General features: G+C 51.9%; 1 protein-coding gene across 6 annotated transcripts in view; it reads right to left on the minus strand.

The window, feature by feature from the left end:
* The window catches only part of CAMKK2 (calcium/calmodulin dependent protein kinase kinase 2), a 56475-nt gene extending 43987 nt beyond the window's left edge, over positions 1-12488 (minus strand). Inside the window, exon 1 of one of the 6 annotated variants that reach the window (XM_007189532.3) lies at positions 12320-12488. The gene's annotated coding sequence lies outside the window, so the exon portion shown is untranslated. The other 5 variants (XM_057526559.1, XM_007189535.2, XM_028168339.2 and 2 more) reach the window with 5 other exon arrangements.
* Between the last annotated feature and the right edge of the window lie 279 nt (positions 12489-12767).

Genomic DNA, 12767 nt, shown 5'->3' on the forward strand with positions numbered 1-12767 from the left:
TGGGAGTATTTACCTTACAATCTCACACATAAAAAAATGATATACATACAAAATTATTTTGGTAGTGTGGTTTGAAATGACTATCCACGGGGGACTGAGTAAATAAAATGAGGTACATGCAGCCCAGGAGAAAATCATGCATTCATTTTAAAAGAGGTGACTCTGTATATCCTAATGTGAATTAGCTCCAAGACACACTGTTACATGGAAAAAACCAAGGCATTCGAATGCTGCTGTTGGCATAGGGGGAAAAGGGCCATACACGCGTACATAATCATATGCAGAGCATATTTCTGGAAAGATACACAAGAAAATGATAAGAGTGGCCTCAAGAGAAGACAACTGGTTTGCAGAAGCGGGGGGGCAGGGTGGGAGGGACTTAACTTTCACTGTGTTTGCTTTTACTTTTGTAAAAGTGTGCAGAGTAACTATTCAGAAATGAATTTTTAAAAGAAAGCAACTGTAACCACAGTAGGAGTTAGGATGATCAGGCCCGAGTGCTACCTCTGGGGCACGAGGCACAGGGAGGGAGCAGTTGGCTCTATCTCCTAATCCTTTATCCCACTCTGACTGTATCTGAGAAAGAAATCATTAAATGTGTCCCTGTCTTGTCTTCCTCATCCGTGAAAGAGTACAACCCAAGTTCAATGTTCTCCACGGTCTCAGCTGCTGTTCCTTTACATATCCTTTTTATAATCCTTATTTCCCAGGAGGGGAAAAGCAGGGTCCCTGAAGTTCGACTGCCTGGGGCCGCAGCCTCAGTTTTCTCTTCTATAAAATGGGCACTCACCCGAGAGTCATGAGGACTAACTGAACTAAGAACTCAGTATTCATGTCTGGTGCATGGTTAAGTGCTCTTCTTTCAACAAATACTTCCTGAATGCCTACTACCTGCCAGGCTATGCTCCAGAATGTTCCTCCTCCTGTGTGTGTTCTGTAGCCCTGGCAGCGTGGGCCTGCCTCCCCTCCACTGGCCCGTCCTCCCTCCCAGAGCCACCTCTGACATGGCTGCAGAGTTCCTGAAAAGAAAACTAGTCTGGCAGCACCTGAGACAGTTAATGGAAAATTTTTCTTCTTGCCAACAGAAAAACAATTGCTTATCGATCACCACTCCAGGCCAAGGACACCAAGCCATCCACCCCCGGCAAAGCTGCATTTAATCAGTCTCCTTGACGAGCTGGCATCTGGCCCCGTGCCTTGGCCCTTGAGGCCTGGAGGAGAAAGGAGAGAAAAAATGCACTGTCTGGCGCTGGGGCAGAGGTGCAGGCCCCTGTGCTGGAGGGATAGGTGTGTTCAGGTCTCAGGAAAGAGCCCCAAGGGACACAGACCTCAGTGCCTCGAGGTCACCTGGAGGCCCCTCACTGGTCTGCAGCAGGCCTGGCAGGCAAGGACTTGGCCATTCAGCACCACTGACCCCACAGAGTCCAAGCCAGAATCTGACCGTTTCTGAGGTCACAGATCCTATGAGGTCACACGCCTTTTAAGGATCTGTTGAAAGCTACCAACACTCCCAGGAGAAGAAAAATCATCCAAAAAGACAATGGTTTGCATTATAACAGCTAACATCCAACTGAGCATTTCTTCACCAAACATTGAAACAGCTCTGCCTGGGTCATTTAATCCTCACAGGCCCTCTGCGAGTGAGGGACGGCTAAGCATTCAGTTTTGACAAAATTTCAAAAGCCCCCTCCCCAAACCTCCTGCCCCAATCCATGAGTCCTTCTCCAGGCCCTGAAGCCTCCCCACCGCCCTTGGCTGGCAGCCCCGTGCTCCCCTCCCTCCCCTCTCACAGGCAGCTCCATGGAGGACCAGACCCTTCCTGGAGCAGATGAACCCGGCTCCAGGCCAGGATGAAGGGAGCGCTCATTCCTCTGCCAGGAAGCCAAGTGCGAGCGGCCTCCAGGAAACACATTCCCATATCCTGGGGGCATTTTCCAACCTGCGCCTGCTTACCAAATGCCGAGCCACCACCACGGGAGCTGCAGCACAGCAAGTAGCCAGTGAGCGGGCCCGTGACATGCCCTGACCCATGATACACCCTTCGCGTGGTCCCCTGAGGTCCCGGGCAACACGGGACAACAAAGAGGCCCAAAATAGCTGTGAGGATCCTGCCAAGGCCAGGGACAATGTCCTCCCTGGGATAACAGGCTTGGCCAGCCACATCTTCTCTCACCTGGGGAAACTGAGGCCCGGGGAGGTCCTAAAGCAAACTCACTCACCCATTTGTTCCTTCCACAAGTAATTACTGGGGACCTACTACGTGCCAGATAAACAAAACAGATGTGATTTCTGAAAAGTAGGTGCACAAGTGACTCTAAAAGCACAAACTGGAGGAGAAAACCAGGATGAGATAAAAAAGAACAACACAGGGACCCAGGGGAGATCTGAATGGGAGGCCAAGGAAGGCCTCACTTGGGGAAATTATATTTAGGCTGAGATCTACAGGGTGAGTAGGTGCTAAGGGGGCGGGAACTTGCCCCAGGAGGAGGAAACACATTCTGAGAAGGCCTCGCAGCAGGAAAGAGGTGGGAGAGCGGACAGAACAGAAAGAAGACTCCTGGGATTGAATGAGGTTGGGAAGGGGGTGAGGGTGGATGGGCATGCTGGAGGGGCCAGAGCACAAGAGCTTTGTAGGAAGCTGATGAGAGCAGGAGGGGTGTCCCAGGCAAAGCCATAGGGACCCCACTCGGCACCTGTTATGGGTTATGGAATTGTGACCCCCCAGAAAGATATGCTGGAGTCCTAATGTAATATGACTGGTGTCCTTATAAAGAGGGGGAAATCTGGACAGACCCGCACACAGGGAGAACACCATGAGAACGTGAAGGCAGAGGTTGGGGTCCTGCACCTACAAGCCAAGGAACGCCAGATCGCCAGCAGCCATCAGACGCCAGGAGACAGACATGGACCAGATTCTCCTTCATGACCCTTGGAAGGAAACAACCCTATCAACACCTTGGTCTCAGACTTCTGGCCTCCAGAACTGTGAGATAATACATTTCTGTGGTTTAGGCTGCCCAGTTAGCGGTACTTTGTCAAGGCAATCCCAGCAAACTAACACAGCTCCCCTCCCAACCGCAGAAGCCTGCTGCCCCAGGGGCCACGGATTCAGAGGGTGTTTCCCAATACTTAAGTGGGAGACCTGGGAGGCTCAGTTGTACAGCCGATGCAGCGCTGAGGCTTGACACCAGCTAGAATATTCCAGATTCGGGGCCTTGGCCCAAACAAGCAGTCACATCAGATTCAGTGACACAGACTCTTACAGCTGTCTTTCCTCGCATATTCTTTAGTTTAGAGGCACTGAAACTGATTGTCTCCCCAGAGACAAGGGCCCTTCCTTGGCAGAGGGCACAAGGGATAGTGCTGGCTTTATTTTATCTATCTATCTATCTATCTGTCTATGCCACACCGCAAGGCTTGCAGGATCTTAGTTTCCCAACCAGGGACTGAAACCCAGGCCCTCGGCAGTGAAAGCGCCAAGTCCTAACCACTGGACAGCCAGGGAACTCTGATAGTGCTGGCTTTAGTGTGCACAGACCCCATCCCACCACAGTCCCTGGAGCAAAAAGTCCCTATCGCATGACATCTGGCCACCGATGTATTTTGTTTGGCCTACACTGTATTTAAAACTATTTGAATGAGATGCCAACATTTTAGAGCCAGGAGAGTTCAGATAAAAATCAAAATTTCCAGAGTCTCTTGAAGAACTGGACACTGATAGCACTGGACCTGTATTCGCTCCTGGCAACAACTCCTTGAAGCTTTGGACAGGAGATATGCTCGCCGGCGTGCCACAGTCCTCACTGCTTCCCCTCATCTCCCCAACGCCAAGGACAGGCTGAGTGCCCTATTACACGTCCTTCCCTTTTCTACCTCTCATGACCTATCTCACCCTTACAGGCCCTACTTTGAGATGCACTGGATATTAGTGCTATGAGATCAGTGGTCACCTGTTCCAACAATTTCATTTCACCAACAGGAAAATGAAGGCTCCGGAAGGTTTACTAATTTGTCCAAAGTTATGCAGTGGTTCCAAGTAGAGCTAAAATTGGTCTGAGTTTTTCAGAAAGGGGCTAAAAATTACAGGTACAGCCTTGCAATGTCCACATGTTGTATCCGGAATGAAGTCCAGGCTGAGCCAAAATCTCTAACAAAGGGGAATATCTAGCCCATTCCTCTGGCTCCAACCTGTGTGAGAGGGGAGAGTGTGAAGGCTCAGTGTTTTACAGCATTCAGGAAAGACGTGCATGGGCACAGAGACATCGATTTGACTTAATTTGTGAGAGCCGTGCCTTTGCCTTTTTGTTCACTGCTGGACTCCAGGACCTAGAACTTTCTAGAACACTGCCAGCACTCAATAAATATTGGCTAGAGGTCATTGTTTATTTCATTCATCCCAAGGCCACTCAGAAGGTCAGACACTTTCTTTAGCTGGCCTAGACTCTGTGTTCCTTTAGTCTGATAACAGCAGCCTGATTTATGTCTGGAACCCATCCTTCTGTGTGAAAGGTGACTCCACGGAGCTGCCCGTGCCGTCAGCTTCAGGGGTTCCACTACGACTCAAGTCTGGTTAACTGGGCATTGATTGCTCTGGTCAAGTGATTGTTTCAAGAGTAGATGTGTGGGGCTTCCCTGGTGGCGCAGTGGTTAAGAATCTGCCTGCCAGTGCAGGGAACACGGGTTCGAGCCCTGGCCTGGGAAGATCCTACATGCCACGGAGCAACTAAGCCTGTGCACCACAACTATTGAGTCTACACTCTAGAGCCCGCGAGCCACAACTACTGAGCCCGTGTACCACAACTACTGAAGCCCACATGCCTAGAGCCAGTGCTCTGCAACAAGAGAAGCCACCGCAATGAGAAGCTTGCGCATGGCAACAAAGAGTAACCCTCCCTCGCCACAACCAGATAAAAGCCCACATGCAGCAACGAAGACCCAACGCAGCCAAAAATAAAATAAATAAATTTATTTAAAAAAAAAAAGAGTAGATGTGTGACCCAAGTCAGTCTACTAAGTTTTATTCTAGGATTTTGTGGAAGTATTAAGAATGTCTCTTTCTGTGGAACATAGAGCAATGAAGATGTACTTCTAGAGTTACCAGGGGCTTGGGAGAACCCTGCCTTAGAATGAAGTTGATAGAGAGAGAAGAGAGCCAACAAATAGAAAAGAACTAAAACTGGAGACATTGCATGGGCACCTGGATCCAGCCATGCCTGAAGCCCCCCTACCCCAGGAGTTTTTAAACTACATGAGCCAATAAATTCCCATTTTTGCTTAAGTTAGTTTGCAGTTGGTTTTCTGTCATTTACAATCAAAGGTCCTAACGGACAGATGACACAGAGCTGATTGACAGAAAAGCTTTTCCACTAAGCTCCCTGCCAGATGATAAGTTCCCTACACCTTAAGGCTCCCAGCCAGGCCAAACTGGCAGGCAGCTGCAACTCCCCTGACAGCCTTCACCTTGATGGTCTGGCAGAAACAAGAACTTCCGAACTCTTTTTTAATTTCTTTCTTTTTTTTAATTTTAAAGGAAAAAAAAAATCAAAAACAGGGAAGGAAAGGGCTTAAGAATAGGATGAAATGAAGGGAAGAAACTGACTAGTACTTTTAACACAAGAATCACATCACTACAGTGGCAGCCATAGTAGTTGTAGATACAGTAACAGTGATGACTAGTCTTCTTTATTGCTGGCCAAGTGCCAGGCGCTATTCTAAGCACCTTGCATGTATCATCTCATTTAACCACAATAAACTTATGAGTTAGTTACTATTATCATGATCTCACCAATGAGGAAACTGAGGCACAGGGAGTCTGAGTGACTTGCCCCAAATCACACAGCAATTTGGGAGGGCACAGGTGTGAAATCAAAGGCTCCTAGAAAGGGGGGCACATTGTGATCAGGGGCACAGCCCTTCTCCTTAGCTGGTGACCTTGAGGATAACAATACCTACCTCACCTACCACACAGGCCCCTGCACACAGCAAATGCTCCCTGAACAGAAGCTGTTGCCAAGAAAGCACTTCAACGGCTATCAAGTTCAAGCCCCTCAATTGGTTTTAATTTATATTAAAATAAAATTTTTGTTTCTAATCACAACCTGCCAACTTAACTCTTCATCTTCCCTTCTAATTCTTATCCATATGCATCACTTTCTACAAAATTAAAAGAAAAGTGTGCATATAATTTCGCATCCTTGCTTATTTGTGTCACAAGAATTTTGCACGAACTCTCACAGCTTTCATAATCAACGCACTAGGGCTCCAGAAGGAGTGCCTGAGACCCAGGGAGGTGAGATGACCTCTCCCAGGCAGCCCAGCAGGTTCTAGGCTAGGCCAGGGCATGACCCCTGACCCCTGCAGTGTCCCCTTCGGCCCTGGATGCTGGCGGAGCAAGAAGCTCCACTGCCTTAAGAGTTCCTAGGCAGCTACTGTTGGGTCAATAATGAAGTATCACGGAGAAGCGGCCCCCATCACACACCCGGTACCTAAAGCCAGGTGTGCACAGGAGGCCCCTGCCTTGAAGAGCCAGTAAGTGTGAATGGGTGAGTGTGGGTGTGGATGTTGGGGGTATTTAGAAAAGGGAGGTGGGGACCATCATACTTCCTTCCTCTCCTCCTACTGAATCCCTCCCAGTCTTTCACTGAACCTAAGGAAGAGGCTGGGAAACAACTGAAATTTCAATTTTTAATGAAAAGAAAAAGACTTTGACTCCAACATTCTGTAGCTTGACAAATCAGAGAGGGAGGGGGCCGACTGGGAATCCACAGGCATCCGGGCCTCGCCCACTCACAGCCCTTCTCCTCCTTCTTCCCTGCTGTTTGGAGGTGATGCTAAATCTAGTTCCTCCCTCCCCAGCCTCCAGCACAAAGCAATCCCGGGCAGGGCCAAAGAGGGGCTGGGAGCTGGCTCTCGGGGTCCAACCCTGCCCCCGACACCTGTACCCAGAGGGCAGGAGAACTGTCTGGGAAGAATCTAAATAAAATCTCTTTCTGCCAGAGGCCTTAACGGCAAAATCCCAAAGTAGCTTTAAAAACCCATAAGGGAGGTGTCCTTTCCTCCACACCCTGCCCACCACCCAAACCACTGGTTCCCCATTTAAACTTCTCCAGCAGAGGCTTATCTCAGCCACCTCCCACAATGTCCCTTCCCCACCCACTCCCACTCACTTCCTACCTCATGCCCAAGCAGAGGGGAAAGACCTTGGCCTCTCCCCCCATTTCCTTGGGGGACCATCAGTCGCTCCTCTCCAGGTTGGAATTAGCATTTTTATCTCTGCAACCACCGTCTCTCAACTATTTACAGAAGCCAACGGGATAAAAAGGGACAACACAAAAATAGTTGCTCAGAAGCTTTCAGGATGGGGTGAGGGTAAGGGCACAACAACTCTTCCAATTTTCTTTCTCTCCTTTTCAAAAGGGAAAAATGCTAGAATTGTTCATCTTTTCCAAAGTGATCCCCAACAATTCCAGACCCCTCCCCTGGGAGCTCCTTAGGGACAAAGACCAAGTCCCAGTGTTCCTCGGTTCCCAGGGCAGGGCTTGTCACCAGCCCTCCCAAAAGTGTGGGTTCAGTGAAAGATCATCAGGGTTCCAGAGCCAGCAGCCTGCTCTGTCCCGTTTCCATCACCTCCTGGTTCTCCTTCCAGCCGTCCAAAACCATGAGCCAGTCAAAAACAAAACAAAACAAAACTTTGGGTTTTTTTCTCTATCCTTAAAATGGTTCATAATTGAGGGGGAAAATTCAGCAGCAACACTACGCACATGACTGAAACTGAAAACACTGGCAGCTAAAATAATTCCTTCACCATTTTGGTCACTAGCATGCCCCAGCAGGGAATGCCAGAGCCAGAGGTCTTCCCTATGAAGTCTAACAGCGCTCACCTTCTTTTAAATATGCCCCTCTTTTTGGTTTTATCAGGGAAGGGATCCAATCAGGGAAGAAAGAAAAAATAATCATTCAAAATCTTATTTTCCTGAGAGCACAAGCATTTGGAAATTATTTCCACACCATAACCTCCTGGAGAATGTGGATTCCACTCCATGAGAAAATGGGCATCGTTTGGCATCATAAGGAGGCCGAGGGAGACATGAGAGCTCAGGATTAGAAGATATGTCAGGAAACTATACAGATCTCAGGGGACTTGGGCCTTGATTTTCTCAGCTGTAAAATGAAGCTGCAGCAACCTACCTAAAGGGCAGCTGTAGAGTCAATCTTCTATAAAAGTGCCCAGCACACAACATGGCTCATAGGCGACGCTCTCTCTAAAAAGACCATGTTCTCCCTTCCTCTCTGCCCTCCACTTTTCCCAGCCGTCAAATGGGAGGGGTTGAGGGGCTGGAATTTTCTGGACTTCCCCCTAGCTCAGTTTTCACGCTGCTCCATTTCCACGTCCTTGGTGGGCATTCCTGGCAAGGCTATCAGGAGACTGAGTTGACTCCACGCCTGGCCACAGGGTTCAAGCACCAACTGTCTGGTGAGGTCTTCTCTACTTTATGGATTTACTTACCTGGAAAAAGGTCTCACAAAATGTATACCAATAAAATCACATGGGACCTACATTAAACAAATCATGACCGAAAAGAATGAAACTGAATGAAATCCAGGCTCTCCCTGAAAATCTCACTTGTAATACCTGTGAGGTGACCTGAGAGGCGATGGGCTAAGACGGAAGCTAGGATTCTCGTGGAGGAGCAGGTGGGAGTGGCGTTAAGGGAGTCTCGAAAACCTTGTTCCAGGAAGCTCGTCTCCAATTGATTTTGGAGAACCTTCCTTCCATCACCCTCTCCCTGCAAATTCAGTGACAACACAGTGTTTTGTGCCCAGAGGTTTATTAGTTGGGGGCTGTGGAGACAAAGGAATGGTCAAAGTGGCCTTAAGAAGCTCTTATGGCAGAAACAACCCAAATGTCCATCAAAAGATGAATGGATAAGCAAAATGTGGTGTATCCATACATGGGAATATTATTCAGTCATAGAAAGGAAGCACTGATATATTCCACAACATGGGTGAACCTTGAAAATATTATGCTCAATGAAAGCCACACACAAAAGGTCACATATTACTAACAGGTCAGTAAAGTTGTAACAAGCACAGCCTGAAAGAAGAAAAGTCAATTCCAAAAGGGAAATGCAATTTCCTCAGTCTTCCAGGAAAGAAGGCACAGAGTGAGGCTGAAGGCCACTGCAGCACCATGGAGCCAGTGAACCCCACATCTGGGCTCTCTAACCCAGTCCAAAGAGGAGAAGCTACTGGGAAAGCAAAACATCTGCGAAAAACAGCAAAACAAGGCCCTCTGACCAGAAGGAAAATCTGAAATAGCATTTGCCCGAAATCCCCGGGATCAGGAAAGGAAATGGGAACCATATGCTTCCCACAACCACCAGAAGAAGGCATGCTGTGGAGGTCACAAGTGATCCTGAATGAGCTATTTAGTTTCTCCAAGTCCTTCCATAAAATGGGTTCATGATGGGGTAAGGGTGATTCTGCGGCCCACGTTAAAATCTGAGCCCAAAAGCCTTGAAAGCAGGCTTGGCCTGGCTCACCAGCCCATGAGAGAGGTGCTTCCCCACCCACCAGCCCATCTTGGATGCAGTTCTCAAGGAAGGCATTCCGGGTCACTCCAGAAAGTTCCCTCTGCTAGGTCATCCCGTCCTAGTTCTTTCCCCTCCTACTCCCATCCAATCTCCACTTTTCAGCCCATCCTTCAAAATTCAGTACAAACGATACCTCCTTCAGGAAGCCTCCTGGATTCACACCTGCCAGAAGGGATTTCTCCAGAACCCCCACTGCCCTTTGCTTCCTCACTCCCACAGCACTTATTCCTCCTGGTATTTCTCAACAGGAGCACTCCTGGCATTTAGGGCAGGGCAATTCTTCACACCTGCTGTGAATCTGGCCTGCCTGCAGGATACCTGGCATCACCAGCTCCTGCCTACCAAAAGTCAGGAGTGCTCAGCATCATTTTGACAACCAAAATTCGCCCCACACTTCTCCAAACGCTCACCAGGAAGGTGGAACCACCCCTGATGAGAACTACTGCATAGTTGTTAGTGAATATATTTGTCTACCAGCCCACTAACAATCTGGAAACAAACACAAGCCCAAGTCGACCAGCAGCACCACCATGGATCCTTAGGCTGTTTTAGCAAACATTTGTGGGCTCCCCAAGAACCTGAGGGCAGCCTTGCAAAGGCCTCTGCTCTAAAACAGGTGGTAAAGTGCAAAGGCTTTAAGACCTGACATGCCTGGGTTGGCTGTGTGACCCTGGACAAGTAACTTAACCTCTCTGAGTCTTTCTATAAAATGGGCTAACTCCTAGCAATACGGCTGGATTGTTTTTAGCCTCAATTTCCTCACTTCTCCGATGGAGATAAAAATCTCTGTGTCACAGGATTTTGGTAGGCAGTAAATGAGATAATGCCTGCAACACACAGCACAATATCTAACACACAGTAAGAGCTCAATAAATGTTAGTTATGAACATTACTATTATTATCCAAGTTAGGGGCCCATCAAATGATGGCTATTACTTTTTATTACAAAAACACATTGTGTGCTTTCCCTACAAATGGCTGCTTTCTGTACAGGAAGAGTTTCAGATCAGCAATCTGGAAAGGAGTTACAGGACCCACCATGAAGCTGCATTTTGCATAGCATGCACACTGTTTATTCTTAAAGTGTATGTTTTTGTGAGGTGGTTTGTGGGGGGGGGGCGCTATCTCCTCTAAAGGCCTACCCTTGTTGCTGCCCCTGCCTCCCCCTAGGAACAAGGGAGTCTTTCCGGACAGAGCTGTCTTACTCTCTCTCCTGGGGGCAGAGCCAGGGGAGGGGGAGTGGTAAATGACAGCAAAGCTCTAAGGCACAAGAAGTTTCTATCTCTAGGACTGTGGGACTTCCAGACTGAGGAAGGTAAAAGTTGCCTCTAAGGAGGTGGACACTGCACGACCCACCCCAGGCCAGCGTGCCCCTCTTACTGATGGCACTGAGATCCCCGCCCACCAAGCACCATCCCTCTGCCCCAACCTTCGCGGGGAGATAGGAGGGGCTTCGGTGCAACCTCTTCAGCGCCAAGTGAGAGCAGCAGGGCCGCTGGCAGAGCTGTGAAAACACCCCGCTTCCCAAACTGGTCAGTGCAGGGGGTGGGGAAGCCAGGAAAAGCTCAAGGCTGGAACGGGTGGCACCCCAGGCACCAAGACCCAACGCTGAGCGGGGCCAGGCCCAGCATCCCCGCGAGCCCAAGAGTCAGGCGGAGGGTGCCGGTGAAGGCAGCTCTCCGCGTTCACAGCAGGCAGCGGCCCCGAGGTGAATTTAGGTCAAAAGGACCAAGCCTGTGAGGTTCCGGCTGAGAGAAGGGGGCGGGGGCAGAGGGCCGACTGAGGCGAGGCTAAGGGACCCCGGTCCCACAGCTGCTGGTCTAGGGTCCTGCCGCCAGGTGTCCAACTCCCCACGGCCCAGGTGTGCCCCCAAGACAAGAGGGGAGCGGGGACGGGGGTGCGCAAAGTCCGTTGGCCCTCTCCTCGCCTGCGCGCCCTAGCTTTCCCCACCTGTCAAACGCGAGGGGGTGGGCCTAGGCCGCCTCCAAGATCCTTGACTGCCCCGGCCCCCGGTCACAATGGTTCCAAACTCCGGGATCGCCCCTGCCACCCCGGGCCGGGCGCGGCCCAGCCGAAGGGGCCACCCCCAGGCCCCCGGTGCCCCGAGGACGCGGGGGAAGGGTCGCCGGGGGCCGCGTCCCCACGTGGCAGGGCGTGGGGCGGCGCACGTGGGGTCCCCTAGGTGTTGGGAACCTGGAGCCGGCCTCAGGGCTTTGTCTGCAATCCTGGCCGTGGTTCCGCACCCTGAGAGGGCGAGGGCGCCGGGGCTGCAGCGGCTGCTTCCCCCGCCCGCGGCCCAGCTCCCGCCAGCTCACCTGGGCTCCACGCCGCCGCCGCCGCCGCCGCCTCCCGCGCTCTGCGCCCCCGGCTCGGCTCCGCTGGGCTCGGCGCGGCCGCGCGCTCCTCTCCGCGGCCCCGGCGGGCGCGCGGGGGGCGGGGGCGGGGGGAGCCGCGGGGTCCGGGCTCGGGCGCGACGCTGCCGCGGGCTGCGCAAAGATTGGCTGCGGCCGCTGGGAACCCCGGCACGGAGCCGCCCGCGCCCGCCGCGCGCCCCCGAGGGCTCGGCCTCGCGCCGGGGAGGGCAGGGAGGCGGGAGCGGCGGAGACGAAAGTAGCGGCGCGGCGGAGAGAAGGGAGAAGAAAGGGGAGGAGGCGGAGGGGAGGGAAGTGAGGCCGGAACGGGAGGGGGGTCGGAAGAGGTCGCGGACCCGCGAGGAGGACAGAGACCTTGCCGGGCCGCAGGAGCGCGGGAGGCTGCGCTGCAACTTTGCCCCCGCCCGCGGCGTCACCTGCCCCGGTTCTCCCCGCAGCGGCCGGGGCACCCTCGGGCAGGCCGGACGCGCCGGCTGCGCTCGCTTTGTTTAGTCAAATGCAGGGACTGCAGGGCGGCGTCTGAGCTGCGGGAAGTTCCCCAAGCCTGCGAGTCACCCGTAGCCCCGCCTCGAGGCCCGGCTCCTGTCTCCCGGCTGCTGCCCCTCCCAAGCCTGCGAGTCACCCGGGGCCCCGCCTCGAGGCTCGGCTCCCGTGTCCCGGCTGCTGCCCCTGCACCAGGCGCCCGGCGATGGATGCGGCCTGGATTTTGGGTCACCACCCATTCGCGGAAACCCCCTTCCGCACCTGCCTCCCCATAGACCGCTGTTCGGGGCTCGCCCTAAAGGCTGGGAACTGTGTTCCT

Source organism: Balaenoptera acutorostrata, chromosome 13 (assembly GCF_949987535.1).
Source record: "Balaenoptera acutorostrata chromosome 13, mBalAcu1.1, whole genome shotgun sequence".
Classification (NCBI taxonomy): domain Eukaryota; kingdom Metazoa; phylum Chordata; class Mammalia; order Artiodactyla; family Balaenopteridae; genus Balaenoptera; species Balaenoptera acutorostrata.